The sequence below is a fragment of the Tachysurus fulvidraco genome, chromosome 16 (genome assembly GCF_022655615.1).
Source record: "Tachysurus fulvidraco isolate hzauxx_2018 chromosome 16, HZAU_PFXX_2.0, whole genome shotgun sequence".
Classification (NCBI taxonomy): Eukaryota; Metazoa; Chordata; class Actinopteri; order Siluriformes; family Bagridae; genus Tachysurus; species Tachysurus fulvidraco.
The window spans coordinates 8,247,537-8,263,859 of NC_062533.1; the positions used below are offsets into that span (position 1 = coordinate 8,247,537).

The following is a 16,323-nucleotide window of genomic DNA, read 5'->3' on the forward strand; positions in this document are numbered from 1 at the left end:
TAACTGAATGACTAGTGATATTTATCTTCATTTATAGTTTAATGTTGCCACTCTTTATTTTCCATATTCTACTGTATAATTAACGATAATGAAATGAAATGATGTACAAAAGTTTCTCAAAGCTATTTTTAGTCCCTGACCTAGCATGAGGATGGGTTTTTCAAAATAAAGAAGCACTTCTATAAGTCACGCTGGATAATCTGCTAAATGCTGTAAATGTAAATAAATAAGCTATTTAAACCGGACAGCATATTCCATATTGTATAAAAATGCAGTTAAGCTAATCTGCTAATTATAAGATGTGAAGTCGATCAATCAAGGTCGACTAGATACGTCCGTCTTTCCGAAATCAAATGATTTTAATAAATCGCAAATTTCTTGTGTAAGTGCTCCAGCTTGATAAATGAGACCATTGTCTCTGTCAGTACCTAATCATGTGCTGTGAGTGTCATACAGAAGAGGATGGATTCTGTTTTTAAATCTGGTTCCTCTGTAGTTTCTTTCCTCATGACATCTCAGTGAGGTTTTTCTTGCCACTCTCACCTTAGGCTCTTTCATTAGGGAGCTAAATCTATACCAACATCTGGACTTCTGTGAGCTACTGTAAGAGTAAATTAAATGATACTGTGTGATGACAGCTGTTCTCAGCAGCTGCACTGTTAGCTATTACCTGTGAATTAGCATCTAAAAAAGGAGAGGTTTTGTGTTGTATGTGGTGTGAGACATGGCACATCCAGGTGCACTCAAGGTTGTTGCAGTCAGGGTACTGATTATATCACATATGCTCATCTATTTCGAATATAATAAAGGTTCTGTAAACATTTAGGTCAAGTCAAGTCAAGAAGCTTTTATTGTCATTTCAACCATATATAGCTGTTGCAGTACAGTGAAATGAGACAAGGTTTCTCCAGGGTCATGGTGCTACATAAAACAAAGACAGGGCTAAGGACTTGTAAGTAGTCTTAGCCACATAAAGTGCAGCCACATAAAGTGCAGCTGTGTAACCTGGTGCAAACAGTGCAGGACAAGACAAAAAAGACAGACAAGACAGTGCAGGACAAAAGACCATGTAGACAAAAAGTTACAAGACAATACAAAAAGTACAAAAAGACAATAAACAGTAACAGAAACAGCGCCGACCGACCAGTGTAAATACTGTATGTGAATACTGAATGTTCAAACAATATATCGTGCAGTAACATTAGAATGAACACAGTTTCTTAGCAGCAGGTCCTTGGGATAATATATAGAATTGTGCAAAAAACAGCAAATGACTGATTGTATAGTATGTGCAAAATGGCTGAGATATTGTACAATATGAGCAAAAACGGCTGAAATGTTGGACAGTTTGTGCAAGACAGCAGAAAAGTGTGCAAAACAGCATGCACTGTAAACATTTAGGTGGTGGATCACTTCACCAATAAAAGTAAACATTTCAGACCAGCTAATTCCTAAAAAACAGTAGAGTCTCTGTTAGTGTTTGATCATTGGCTTTGTTTGCAGGTTAATTTGCGAGAAAATCCAATTTCTCCCAGATTTGCTGCAGATGAGCAGTTGAGTCAGCTATTTCAGGATACTCAGTTTGAATGTGGGTCCAAATTATTCTATAGAACATTGCTCATTGAAATTTATTCTCTGTGTAACAACTGATGGCAAAAGCTTGTCACAATGTTGTTGTGTCTTGTCCTCAAATGGATTTCTGATCCACTTAAAGCCATGGTCTGATTTTGGGAAATGTTTCTCCAATTGCAGGCTTATATGTGTGCTTCCAAGGCTGCAATGATGTCACATTCAGCTCATTTTCTGCTGTAAAGAGAAAATCCTGAAAAAAAAAGCACTAGGAATGATTTATGAATTCTCAGAGATCACAGAGGGCCTCCTTTATACAGTATCTGATCTCAGATTCAAAATGAACATTGCTTCACTATCCAGTGTGTTGTTGCACAAAGTGTTCACTGAGGATCTGATCCTGATGGCAACATATTTTTCTAACATGCATACATTTATTATTGCAGGTTAGCATCAGGTTTTTTTCTTAATAAATTCTACCAGGCTGCCTAGTCACTGTTTTTCACTTATTTTTTGGTAGCATGATAGGTCCTTGTTGGTCCAGTGGCAGGATCTCTCGCTCTCTGAGCTACTCGATTCTCAGGCAGGGATCCAACCAAGTCACTGATGGGTTAAATCATCGTGCCCGTCCCAAGCCTGTAGTAAATTAGGAGGGTTGCTTCAGAAGGGTTATCTGGCATAAAACCTGTGCCAAAATCAAATATGTGGATCGGATGATCTGCTGTGGCGACCCCAAACGGGGAGCAGCCAAAGGACAACAACATTAACAACATTTTTTGGTAAAATGGAGCGGCACTCACTGTTACTCTACATTCACGCTAGCACACAACAAAGCAACGGATGTCCATTCTTTTACAATATACATGTGCAAATGACACGAAGCCACAATTTCTGTGTCTGGCACAAACAACAAAGTTACATTTGAAGTAATATTTTCTCAACTGTATGCAAAACATCACAAAGCAAAAACAGCCTCAAATGATTCTTTGTCAGTCCTGTGGCACATATGGTTCATTGATCCTTCAGTTCTCCACTCCCTTGCCCACTCACTTTAGATTCTACCTGCAGTTATTTCTCAGTTACTGTGTCCCTTTAACGATGATTTCATTTTATCTTGTCATATAAAACCTCTCATTAAATGTGTACAGAGACAACACAAAGATAAATAAAGCTTGGAAAGAGTAGCAGAGATGATTGGTGTCTCTGGTGAGAGTATGTCACGAGTAAAGTGAGCTTACTTTGTTCATTTTCACTAGAAAAATCCACTGGACAGTCCACACCCACAACAGACAAAAGTATGAGTTGCTACAGTATACAGTCACACAAAGTACAAGCGACACGAGCGACTTGTCACTTGCTAGTGTGAACACAGGGTTACTGTGAGATCAGTTCCAGCTTCTTTCTCACTTGGCCACATTGTATAAAAGCATGTGCCAAATGAATAAATGTAATCTGCTCTGATTCTACACACATACATAGCCGGGCACATAGAAAATTTATGTGGCTTGCAATATGGCATTTGGCTGCTTTGGAACACTTCTTACTTACTGCACCTTCAGTTGTTTTTTATTTTTTTATTTTTTCCCTTACACAAACATCATGTGTATGCAGCACTCTGATTTTATGTCTGTTTAAATTAAAATATAAAAAAGATGTTCTATAAAGCTGCTTCGAGACAATGTCCATTGTTAAAAGTGCTATACAACTAAAATTGAATTGAATCGAACTGTCACATACACTATCAGTTTCCTTAACAGCTACAAGCTAGCATTGTTTTCTTCCACATTTTTTTGTTTTGGATGAAAGCATCTGCCAAATGAATGAATACAACATGAAGATATAGCATATTAAAGCTCACAGATGCTGTAATTCCACACACATGCATATTCCTTCCTACAGAGAAATGATTGGTGCCTAGCTTTGTGATTGACTGCTTTATGACAACATTTCTGAATACCAGCACTTATTCTAACTTGTGAATTCGGATACTGCTTACTCTCTCCTTCAAACAATTGTTTTTTACTTTGTTAAATTTTTGGAAATTTTATCTCACAGCACTGTCACAGTCAGCTCCTTTAACAGCTACATGCTTGGATTGTATTTCTCCTCACTTGGTCGCTTTGGATAAACGCATCTGCCAGATGAATAAATGTAAATATAACATACAAAACCTCACAGCTGCTGGGATTTCACACACACACACACACACACACATACCCATGCATTTAAATGGAGAACTTAGTGGGCTCTTTCCTGTCTGTCCAGCAAAAAACATATTCTTTAGAGCTCCCCAAGGATCTCCACATAGAGACTATTATACTTGTGTGTTCAATGCTTAGTGAGTTTATCTTAACAATGAGATCTGTTTGGATGTAAAACATACGCACCATCTAAAGCATGCAATGACCGTGGACATGTGACAGAAGCGATACGCATAATAATGAAGGGCAAAGCATATTGGATCCATTAAGAGACGGGCATTGGGAAGGTTGCGGGGTAACTCACAGGGGCTCCATCTGAATGATCTATTGGAATGCAGACAGGACTCACAGAGCCTCTGAGAAGGGTAGAGTCCCGTTACCCACAACCCCCTCCATCTCTGAGCCATCTGCTGCTGCGCCGTTCCCTCTGCCTCCTCTCTCCTGCCTCCGATATAAGCGCTCTGTGACAGGCGGCACCCACATGCTATGGAAAGCTGGCATGTGCCTGTACGCTGATCCTACACTCTTTCCACTCCAACATTTCCATGCGAGGATTTGAAGGAGCTTCTATGTATAAATATGCAGACATTGTAAATTTATAGGGATTATAAATTGAGCGACTCATTTTATACTTGACTTTATAGCCTGGCATTAGATGATAATGCTGTATAAATTTCTATTTTTATCTTAGCTCATGATGTTCCTTGTTATTTAAATCTCTCTCTCTCTCTCTCTCTCTCTCTCTCTCTCTCTCTCTCTCTCTCTCTCTCTCTCTCTCTCTCTCTCTCTCTCTCTCTCTCTCTCTCTCTCTCTCTCTCTCTCTCTCTCTATTTCTGTAATGTCATTCATGCCTTATAAGAAAGCCCCAGTCTTGAGTAATTATCCCATGATAATTCTTGTAGAGATGACCCACTTTCTCAGCCATTAGAAATATCTGTGTCCTACAGCCAGTGTCATCACCCCAATCATAAACACCCATATCTCTCCTTCTTATATCCTCTCAAATGTTCTCCTCAAACAGAAGGCAGAAATTCTTTGTATTTGTTAGGAAGATGCAAGCATTAATTTCTTGGATAGTAAGTCATCACAGACATTTTGATATATTATCAAAGGTTAAACCTCGTGCTCGGTTTAACAAAAGAGACAAAACTGATGTTATCCAGCAATTATATATTATAACCAGAAACTGTTTTAAAATCAGTCACGCCCAGCTTTGAGTGTTTTAGTCATGTTATCGCTTCGTTCGGTTGGAGTTGTGATAAAGCTGCAATATCAGTGTTTATGGAAAACCACCTCAGCTACGTAGGCGTCCACTCATCTTTGATACATTTTATGGAACAGTCTCAACATGTACAACACTGCACCAGCTGTTCTTCGTGTATATGTCAGTCTGCTGAGAATATGACTCAGAGCACCAGAGCAAGACTAGTGAGAGGGGAGTGAGATACCGCAGACAGATTTATGTAGACCACACAAAATGGAAGTGTTGATGCGGTGATAGATGGCCACCTAAAATCCCATCTACACAACAACACAGCAAGCACAAACAACACAAACAGCGGCACGATGCCGCTTCTCTCTAGAGCTATTCTACGGCAATAAAGCAGTTCACTGTACAAAAAAAAAATTAATCCATCTTCATAAAGACTTCCATGATCAAGCACTTTATTACGACCTTTTTTGTTTGTTTTGTTTTCCGAAACCAAAAAAGTTGGAATGTGGGTGTATCCTGTATCAAGTCCACTATGAAAAACAAAATGGAAACGTAAAAATATTTAGAAAAGAGGAGTACAAGTTATAGAGAAATATTTTAAGATTCAATGTAACCTTTATATTTTCACCATATCTGGAGCAAGTAAAGTTAAAGCATTCACTGCTTACAAACAATGGTGTTATCAAGAAACGTTAAAGCAGAGGCCACAAAGTATGTTGTAGAAAGAAATCGCTGAAAGTCACTGTTGCACGCTTCTACATACATCTTAAAGAATGGGAAAATGTTATTCTGCCAGGACCACTTTGTCAAATGAGAATTTATTAGATGATAGCATACAGTTAGTGTTGGCGGTATGGTTCTGTTCGGGGCATCCATGTGCCCGTCCGTGCGCATGCATGGACCGAGTGGGGAGAGCAGCACTAGAAAATAGAATAGTACTGTGGCCGAGAAGTGCAAAACACATTAACAAATCCAAAAAAAGGTGTGAGGCGAACGTGCTAACTGTGAGACTTTGTGAGGAGGCAATGGTAGAAGATGTTACATTGAGAGACCCAATCCATGCAACATCCGTTCCTGTGCAAAACATCCACATGTCACTGTGTGTGTTTACTGCAAACACGTTCGCCTCACACCTCCAGGGTCGGGGTTCGATTCCCTCCTCCGCCTTGTGTGTGTGGAGTTTGCATGTTCTCCCTCGGGGGTTTCCTCCGGGTACTCCGGTTTCCTCCCCTGGTCCAAAGACATGCATGGTAGGTTGAGTGGCATCTCTGGAAAATTGTCCGTAGTGTGTAAGTGAATGAGTGTGTGTGTGCCCTGCGATGGGTTGGCACTCCATCCAGGGTGTATCCTGCCTTGATGCCCGATGATGCCTGAGATAGGCACAGGCTCCCCGTGAGGTAGTTCAGATAAGCGGTAGTGAATGAGTGAGTGAGTGAGTGAGAACATAATCAATCCACAGTAATCCATTTCATCCATCCATCCATTCCAACTTTTCCCTGCGGTAGACTGTTGAACTTCATGTATATCTTGAGTGACAGGTGTCTTGTCCAATGATCGGTAAGTGTTCCAATCACAAACTATACCAAACTCTTCCGGGTTGTCTGAATTGTTGTGTTTTCGGATTTGTTAATGTGTTTCGTGCAATGACTCAGACAACCCGGAAAAGGTAGGTATAGTTTGGGAATGGAAACTTACCGATCATTGTACAAGACACCTGTCATTCAAGATATACAGGTGAATGACAAGTCTCTTGGTCGATGATCGGTAAGTTTCCATTCGCAAACTATACCTACCGTTTTCGGATTTGTTGTTTTGTTTTTGGATTTGTTAATGTGTTTTGCACTTCTCGGCCACCGTAGAATAGACACCCCCCCCCAATCATGCATAGAGGTGGGGGTTTTTTTTTTGCAAATAATAAAAGAATAAATGGATAAACAAATAATTAAATAACTAGAGAGAGGGAGAAAGAGAGAAAATATGTAGAGGCTTAAGACATAAACTGGTACAATGAACACAGGTTCCGGCATGTTGGTGTTGTTGGAGGAGGGACTTTAAGTCGCAGTAGCGGTGATGCGCTAGAAAGCGGCTCAATGAATGGGAATTTAAATGGTCGGGTAATATGGATGACGTAACCGGATTAATGCGCGTCATGGACTGCTGATTAACAGCTGATGCACGCTTGACGACGTGGCCTGCCAGAACTAACGCGAAGGGTAATAAATCCACTAAAATTGTGTTAAATCCATTGTGGCTGAATTGTGGAGATTATAACGTTAATTGAAGGAAATAAAATACACAGGCCTACATAGATGCACACACACCCGTGTATATTTAGGGTTAATGGTATTAGGTCAGCTGTTTTTTCCTCACACCCTGGGATATAGTGATGAAGAAACGATTCTGTTGTATCAAACACACTTGTGTAAACGGATGACTTAATTAAGGTGCTAGAGTGTGTGCCAGATCACTCTTTTTTTTTTTTTCTTTCAGCTCACAATTTGCTATTAAGGGTCACTCACACAAATAAAATGTATTAGATAGCATTTAAATGCTTAACTCAATTGTGGTAAGCTCTTAAACCTTTAAGGTTATGTTGTTGTCTGAGGTTGTTTTCCTGCCCCACCAAAATCTGTGGTCATGACCGATTTTTGGTGTATGGACAGTGTGAGACTTTGTGAGGAGGCAATGGTAGAAGATGTTACATTGAGAAACCCAATCCATGCAACATCCGTTCCTGTGGAAAACATCCACGTGTCACTGTGTGTGTTTACTGTTCCAGACACACTTGATTTAATCTGCAATTGCAGTCAGACCCAGTTGTGTTTGTCCTATTCAGGTATGCAGTTCCGTTGACCTTGTCAAACTGAGATGCTCTGGCAAATAAAATAAATGGTTCGGTGTCAAAATTTCTTTGGAAAGACTGCTGTATGGCCAACAGGTCAGAGATGGACAAGGCAGCATTGAAACTCATTCTAGTGTTGACTTAACACTCTCAGACTCTTGATTGCGTAGAGCCAACATGTGTCTCGCTCAATTTAGGGCATGTCAATAAATCAATGGTTAGGTTGGCTAAGGTGTCTGAGAAGCTGTCTGAGAAGCAGTGGCTGAGCATGTCTACCTGTGCAAATGTGTGTGTGTGTGTGTGTGTGTGTGTGTATTTTGTGTACCATTTACAGTTCTCTGAGCTCTCTGTGCTAGTCATTTGTTAGTTCTCCTCTAACAGGTAAACACTGGCATTCAAGATGCCTGATCAAATCAGTTAGACAGTTTTATTGAAGGAAGTTCAGCTGTGATGCTGCTGCACAAGATAATCAGTATTTCAAGCAGACCTGTCAGTGAGGATGGAAGAACACTCCATCTAGATGTACACACACACACACACACCCACACACTTGACCATGCACATGTTCTAGTGCAGCTCTGTATACTTAGACGTCTGTAGCATGTTTAAATCTGAATGGGAAAGTAAGATTTAATCAGATTCTCTAATGAAAATCCACCAGAGGAAAGAAACTGATTTTAAAGGCTGTGCAAGGCACTAAGTTTTAGTGGCTGAATATCTGAAGAAATAAATATCCAAGATGAAGGCTCAATTCTGTGAAACTTCGGTCAGTCCAGAGAGATCCATATATTTATATGCACTAGCAATTGAATGCAATCAAAGCAGGAATAGATTGTGAACATAGACCTTACTCTTTTTCAAATAGACCTTACTCTTTTTTAATGCACCCAAACACACCCAAAAACACAAGGGAATCAAATACTGATAGATGATTGTAAGTGTAGGCCATAAGGGTGCCATTTTTACCTGTCAGGGGACCTTTTAGACGTGATTACACATGATTAATACCTTTCTCCATCATAGCTATTCATTACCCTCCTCTCTGTCCCTGAGGAGCCCGATCACACTGGAACAAATCACTCATGGCCTATTTCAATTTTGGTCTCAGCAAAAGGCATCCGTAACAGCCCCTGCATGCTGCGATTTAATGACTTTTATGTCTGTCTGCTCAAATATGTTGTGATGAGTGCAAATAGCCCTTTTGTGACGGTTCATTCTGCCGTGTTTCGCTACGGATCAGCTTTTTCACGCTCAGATGATAAAGCACAGTCTGAGAGCCGTAAAGCCGAGACAGTGGACTGTGGGAGCAGATGGCCGCTTTGAGCATCTCTGGTTTGAGCATTTCTGTAAGATAGCAATTTAATGCTGCACTGAAACAGAGAGAGGACAAAATATGTCAATCATTGTTTGCATTTATTATGGTTGAGCGAGTTTGGAAAGATTCAAATCCTGTCAGAGATTAAAACTTTTGTTTATTTTATATGCCTTATGGTAGTCTCAGGGGTGTGTTTCATTAAACTTGCACTAATGATATCTGTCTTTTCTGTCATTTGTACATTGATTGGATGTAGGTTTAATCTAATTACATTTGGTTTCTCCTCCAAATGCATTTTGGGAGAAAATAATCTACCTTGTTTGCTTTAATTACTCCCAAGACTATATTTCACATGCTCCTTCTAAATCACTGATTCAGATTTGATAGCACAAATATCAGCCCAAACAGAACCAGAAGCATTTCTCACTTTGTAATCACCAGACATGCCCATCACTGATAGGCTTCTGCAATCTGGGCTGAAAGAAATCAGGCTGAGCCTCACTGCTTTATATCATTCTGCAAATTTTTCACACGACTGTGCATTGTGCATTGTGGTGCTCTGATGCTTGGTTCTGCAAAAGTCTAGGGTCACCTTAATATTTTATTAACGGCAAAAATGACACATTATTTTGATTTAACTAGTATTGTCTATCAGTTAAAGAAAGAGGGCTAGAAGAGGGCTTCTTATCTGTGGTATCTTGTAGGCCAGGCTCTGTAACCAAGAAAAAAACAACAACAAATGATCATCTAACAGGACATGGAGGTGTGTCTACTTACCTGTAAATCATGGTTTGTGTTCATGGCCTTAGTGGAAACCTGCTAACCTCAGCTATGTTTTGCCAAAAGCGCTGACTTTACTACTCTAAATAATAAACAAGTGCAGCACTTGTACTCTTTCCCAGTAATGCAAGTGTTGGACACACAAACCAGCTGTACAAGGCCACGTAATGGTGGACTTACTGACTGTAGACGTGGCATTACAAACTGTGCTTGTCTGTGTATTTCTTGTTAATATTTTAGTAGCACAGTGCAGTGAAGTTTCTTATACAAAGTGCCGTGGCTTAAGCAGCGTTAATTCTGTTGACAAAAAGTACGGCAACAAATGTTCAATTACAAACAAGCTAAATAATTCAGCCTTCTACTTAAAGTAGGTACGAAACGTAATAAGATTTTCTTCAATTAATTAAAATGTCACAACTAGTTGAATGGACAAACTATTTTTCACATTTTAGTGTTCTTACTTTACAAAGGTGATTAGATACAGGAATTAATGAGTCTTTTGCAATGAGAAGCACCGATGTGGTTGTGTACTGTACACTGCTGCCTGTCTTTTCTAAAAGACGATTAAACAAGATGCAGCCATATACATTAACAACCCTCACAACTAAGATTTTGTGATGCTATGACAAACTGTCTTCACTATGTGATCCTTTCAGCCTCGTTCATTTAGTCGCAACCCTACTTAAAAATGCAGCAACAAATTATGTTTAAGAAAATGACAGTGATGCAGGTAAATTCTCCAGCATTTACTTATTATTTGAATCATGTAATATGTGACTGGAATATAAATTACCAGTTTGGAAAAATGGTCTACCAGTTTGACCATCCTGGTCTGCGTTTTGGCAGCTGGTAGCTGGTCAGATCAATCTGGAGGAAGAAGTGAAAAGCTTTAGTGAACATTCCATTTAAGAAGGAATAAAATCTTTTTTTTTTTTCTTCATTTGTATTTTGAAAATTTTAGAAAACAAAATTCACAAATTCTTCAAAAGTGCTGTGGTAAATTGTCAACTAAATCTGGTCTAAAATGAAAAATGACCCAAAGTTAAATATAATTAAAAGAATTCTTAGAAAATAAATATACAAACAATAATCACATTCAAATTAGTGGTCCAGATTAACACTGATAGAAGGATACAAAATTAATCTAACGTGATAAAAACTATGCCTCTCTACCTTCATGTAATATAATAACCTTGAAATAGTGACTCTGTGCAAAACACTAGCATTGTACAGCTATGCGGTCACGGTCACACAAACGTGGAAGAGTGTGGGTGATGAGACAAAGAGTGTAAAAGTCTTCACCATCTCCAAAAGACCCACCACTATCTATCTGTCAGTTCCTGACCTGTCTCACAGCTCAAGGTTGGGTTTTTGTTTTGGGTCGTGCTTAGGGCTAGATCTGCCTGAGCAATGAGGAGTGCTAGAAAGCTGCTTCTCACTTGTGTTGCAAAATAGAATCCATTTCCCCAGGTATCAGCACACATCCATCAGCTCTCAGCCATCACTAGTTCAAAGCCACTCTAAGCCTGGGGAGACAGTCCTGCTGGAAGTAGTGTACATTTCTAAAAAAAAAAACAACAATGAGACCTTTGGACACATGATACCTATAGTGGGTTTATGGGTTAATGGAAAAGTTCAGCCTCACTAATGTATTGAACACTAAATGGATGCCACTGGAGATTAAGATCATTGTTTGACCCAACATGAGTTTCACTGATTGCTGTAAAGTTAGAACCACCTCTATTATACTAAATCTGTAAATACTGTTAGCGTGTGTAAATCTCAGGCTTCCATATGATACAGCATGATTTTGATTCGTAAGGCAACAATTGATGGACACACGGAATCTGATGCAATATAAAACTTGATTTGATTTCATAGTCAATATGCAAGTTCATCTGTAAAACATAGTGGTGGTAGTGTTGTGGTATGGGTTTGTATGGATGTAACTCATAATGGTAGCAGCAGAATAAATTCAGACATTTTACTGGAACATTTTGTCTTTCCATTTTATCTATCAGATCTATATCTGTACATGCACAAGTACATCTTTCCTGTCAGCATGAGCACTGAGAACTTTTTATGCAAAAACCTTTATTAGATCAGCATCAGCAAATCCAAGATCAGCAGTTTCTGAAATACTCATGCCGGCTGATGTGATACCTACAACCATGCCAGGGTTAAAGTTACAGTGATCACATTTCCCCATTCTGAGAGTTGAAGTGGAAATGAACTGAAGCTCTTGGTCTGTATCTTCATGATGTTTTGCATTGTGTTGCTGATTGGATAACAGCATACAGTTTTACATGTGTTCCTATTAAGATAGATGGTGAGTGTATTTTATTTTGTTCCTCACCAACCTACAGTATATATAAAAGCAGTAACCTCGGATGACAACAGAAAATCCGACCTTTCCACAAAAGGTAAATTAATATTCAGCACACCCTTTTGCTCTTTCCACATCCATTAAGGAAGTAATTATTAGCCATGTGTTACTAAAGAGATGCACAAGACTAGTTAATCTTGAAGAATCCTGTGACCTCTGGGTAATAAAAGAAGAACAGGGTGGCAGTTTGGTGTTCTGTAGCACTCAGGTGTGTATCTACATCATGGCAAGAAGAAAGGACATCAGCCATTGTTGCTGCAGAGTTATGCTGTAAGTTTATTTTGAAATCCATCATTCTACAGTGAAAAGGATGGGGGTTTACAAATGAAGAGTCTTTTAGTCAGAACAATCTTGCCGGGAGTAGGTGTCACGGTAAACTCATTCCAAGGTAAGATAGTTTAATGATCAGAGATGTAAAGAAAAGCCCAAGAGCTACATCATGAAGGGCTCAGTAGGCACATAAAATGCTTATGTTCTTGAGAGCAAAGTCAAAAATTAAAGAGTGGCTTTCATGGAAGTGTGGCTAAATAAAAGGTCTCTTTCTCCGAAAAGAATATGGCAGCATGACAAAATAGCATGTTAAAGAAACACAAATGTAATGGAACAATATCCTTAGGACTAATGAGACCAAGATTCACCAAGCACTCACATATTGACATATTTGTTCACATATTGACATCTAAATGGATTAAAAAGGGAAAAATCAAGGTATTAGAATGGTCACATCAAATTTCAGACCATTGAGACATGCTACAGCTATCTTACTGACTTGCACCTCAATACTTTGAGTTCTGCCACTGACAAAACAGTAGCAGGTTACACAGCTGTCTGTTTTCCTTGACATGTTTCTATATTCTATATATTATATATTGCAGTAAATAAAACATTATAAAATGGAATTAAATGAATGGCTAACTGCATGGAATAATATATGTAGGATATGTAGCTTCTAGATTAAAATGATACTAAATATGTCTTGTTTTAAATTAACACTATACAAAGTGATGAAAATTAAAATGTTACTTATGCTGCAGCAAAATATTCTCAAAATATTATCCAAAATTGTTTGTGTATTAAAAAAGATATGCAGCAAAATTTTGTATTGTTCAATATTGATATGGTAACCAGTAAATACAGGAAATTCCGTTGCATGCATGTACATGGAAATTTAAGGATGTGCTCTGTTCTTCCCTGTCACCCACCCTGGCATGGCATAACTGACATGACAGTGGAAACTCATCCGTTATATATCTACAGCTTCGCCTTTTTACTTGCAGTACAATCCTTTAAATACTGAGAAATTCCAATCCATATGCAGTGAGAATGAGATCTCTACAGAAATGTTAGTTAACACCAAGAGAAATTTGTACTCTCTTATAACCCTACTAATAAATCAGTGTCTGAAATGCTAAATTAAAATAATTAAAACTTCAAAATCTTCAAGGATGATTTTGTGACTGCTTTTCTTTATAAAGATCCTCCACTCACATCTCTTGACATGCTTGTCAGGAGTAAATTACCACTCAAGATGTTCCACTTGTAAATTTATTAACACCGCCGCTAAAATCACAGGCTCTAAAAGAGGAGTTTCACCAGTCACACCTCATGCATCAATGTGGGAGTTATTTACTGTCTTACCTCTATAAGATCAGTTGTAAATCAGAGAAACCATAAGAAGTCTGGCTGATTTTATTGAGCACCTTCATACCATAGGAATGAAGGATTTCCCCTTTTACATAGCAAAACAGCTCAATAGGTTAATGATTTCTTTTAATGATTTGCATCATTTGCTGTTTTGTTTTCTGAAAACTTTGTATAATACACTGAACTTTATATACAACATGACATGCCATGCTATTGTAGGAAAATAATCAACAATCACATGGTTTTGTTTTTCTTTTCCAGTAGCATCATATCCAAAGGATTTTATTCAGTTATTTATGTTTAATGTTGTGGAATGTCCATAATGACATGAGTTAGCTCTTAGTTTTTATTAAATTATGCTTAAGAGGGTGATCCTTCATAGTTTTCTTTAAGCCTCGTCGTGTTTGTGGTCTTTGTCTAGCCCTTGACCTTGTTGTCTCCTGCAGGTTGCTTGTGGACAGTGTGTGGGGGTTGTTGATTGTTTTCTTGTCTTTCCAGACAAAACGTCCTGTCACTGTTGGACATCACTCATCCTTCTATGCCAGAGGCTGCTACTGCTCTAATTGAATTCATTAATGGATTAAGGGGCCTGGACAAGAACACCCCCTGAGGCAGGTGGCTCCACGCTAGTTTCTTTGTCACTTGATCCTGTGGAGGAGGACAAGCTACAACGAAGCCCCTATTCCCTCCCTAGAGCTTCTGGGCATTTGGTAGGCTTGCTCAGTGTCTGGCTGCCTTGATCTCCATCATTTAGCTCCATGGCAACACCATGTGTGGCCCGTCGTACTCTGTACAGACCGTCCAAGCAACAAGGAGGGGTTGTGACCTTGCGTGAACTTTGACTTTAGACTCTCTGTTGACATGAAGCTGGGTAATAAAAATCAAATCACTTGCCTTTATGAAGTGCAGGTGGAGAGACATGCTGCTTAATCAAAGGAGCACACATCAGGGAGTAGGAGGCCTGGAGAGGGCTGGACAAGACAGATGGACACAATTAGACAGAGACCTGGACCTGGACTTGCACTTTACTCAGAAGTCCTCTGAACAGAATCCAGATGCATACAGATAATTGCTAATGTGTATTTAACTTTGTAAAAGGGATATTTTCCTCCTACTGTATTTGTTTGTGATTCATTTATGTAGGGTTTTCACAATTTTGAATCTGAAATCATGTATGAAGCATGGATAAAACTACAGCTGGGTCCAAAGGACTGAGACCACAAATGTTGAGAATGTTTGTAATATTTATATGACTTTCAGAGTTTATTATTTAGTAATTTTTTTTTGCTTTAATAACAGTGTGACTTGAAGCCTTCTGATGGTTCAGTGCAGGATCCTGTGCTCTAATTGCTGCACCCCTGGTTTGATTCCCGGGCAGGGAGCTAATCCCACCACTAAATGGCTAACTCTTATTGCCAGTCACAAGCCTGTATAAAATGGGAGGGTTGTGTCAGGAAGGGCATTCGGCATAAAACCACTAACAAATCAAATACGATCTGCTGTGAAACAGGGAGCATCTAAAGGAAGAACAACAATGACAGTGTGACTTGAGCTGGCATGGACTCCACAAGTTTGTGGCAAAAGCTTATGATCCAATTCAGATCAAATCCACATGCTTCAATAGAAGAGATTAGATATGAGGAAAATCTGACCTTTAATACAAAGTAGTTAACAAGGTCAATATCACACATTCACTTGAATTTAAATAGAGATCTGTAAATTAATTTATAAATATTCACTAATATTCATTAAAAATACATATTGAAGGTTTCTTTGAAATGTTTTTTTTTCCTTCAATTTTTAATCCAAAAACTAGATTTTAGAATGCAAAAAAAAAGATTCTTGATGAAGATCATATACCAAGTTCTTCATATCCTATCTAATAATCTGGCTTACACATATATTCTATTAATGTGCTTATCAATATTCATCAGTCATAGTCTATTATTCATGAAACCTAACACACTGGACATTATATTTAAAATCCATATAGAATGCAGAAAGCATGCTATCGTCATGGCAGGGTAATATTGTAATAATGTATATGTATAATAATGACATTAGAAGATAAATGAAACTCCAACCATATAGATGAATAAATAATCACTAAATGTTAATAAAAATGCAAATGACATTCATGTTAAGTATTTTTAAAAGCATTTCTCTGTGGTGTAGAGTATAGATGAGAAACGTCTTTTGTAGTAACCCAATAGCTGTTAAATGATTGAGACTCTATTAGAGCATGCTAATTATATGAATGTATGGAATAGACTATAATAGGTTTTACACTTCACATCAATTATTGAGCATATTTGTAGGGATGAACAGATTGTGAAAGTTTTATATGACGTTTTCACACACTGTTGCTAGCTA

General features: G+C 38.5%; 1 long non-coding RNA gene across 1 annotated transcript; it reads left to right on the top strand.

The window, feature by feature from the left end:
• The first annotated feature begins 7,079 nt into the window (after positions 1–7,079).
• Positions 7,080–15,720, top strand: LOC125138982. The gene is made up of 2 exons (XR_007138073.1): positions 7,080–7,196; positions 14,449–15,720. It is a non-coding gene; the product is annotated as an uncharacterized LOC125138982 (long non-coding RNA).
• The last annotated feature ends 603 nt before the right edge of the window (positions 15,721–16,323 follow it).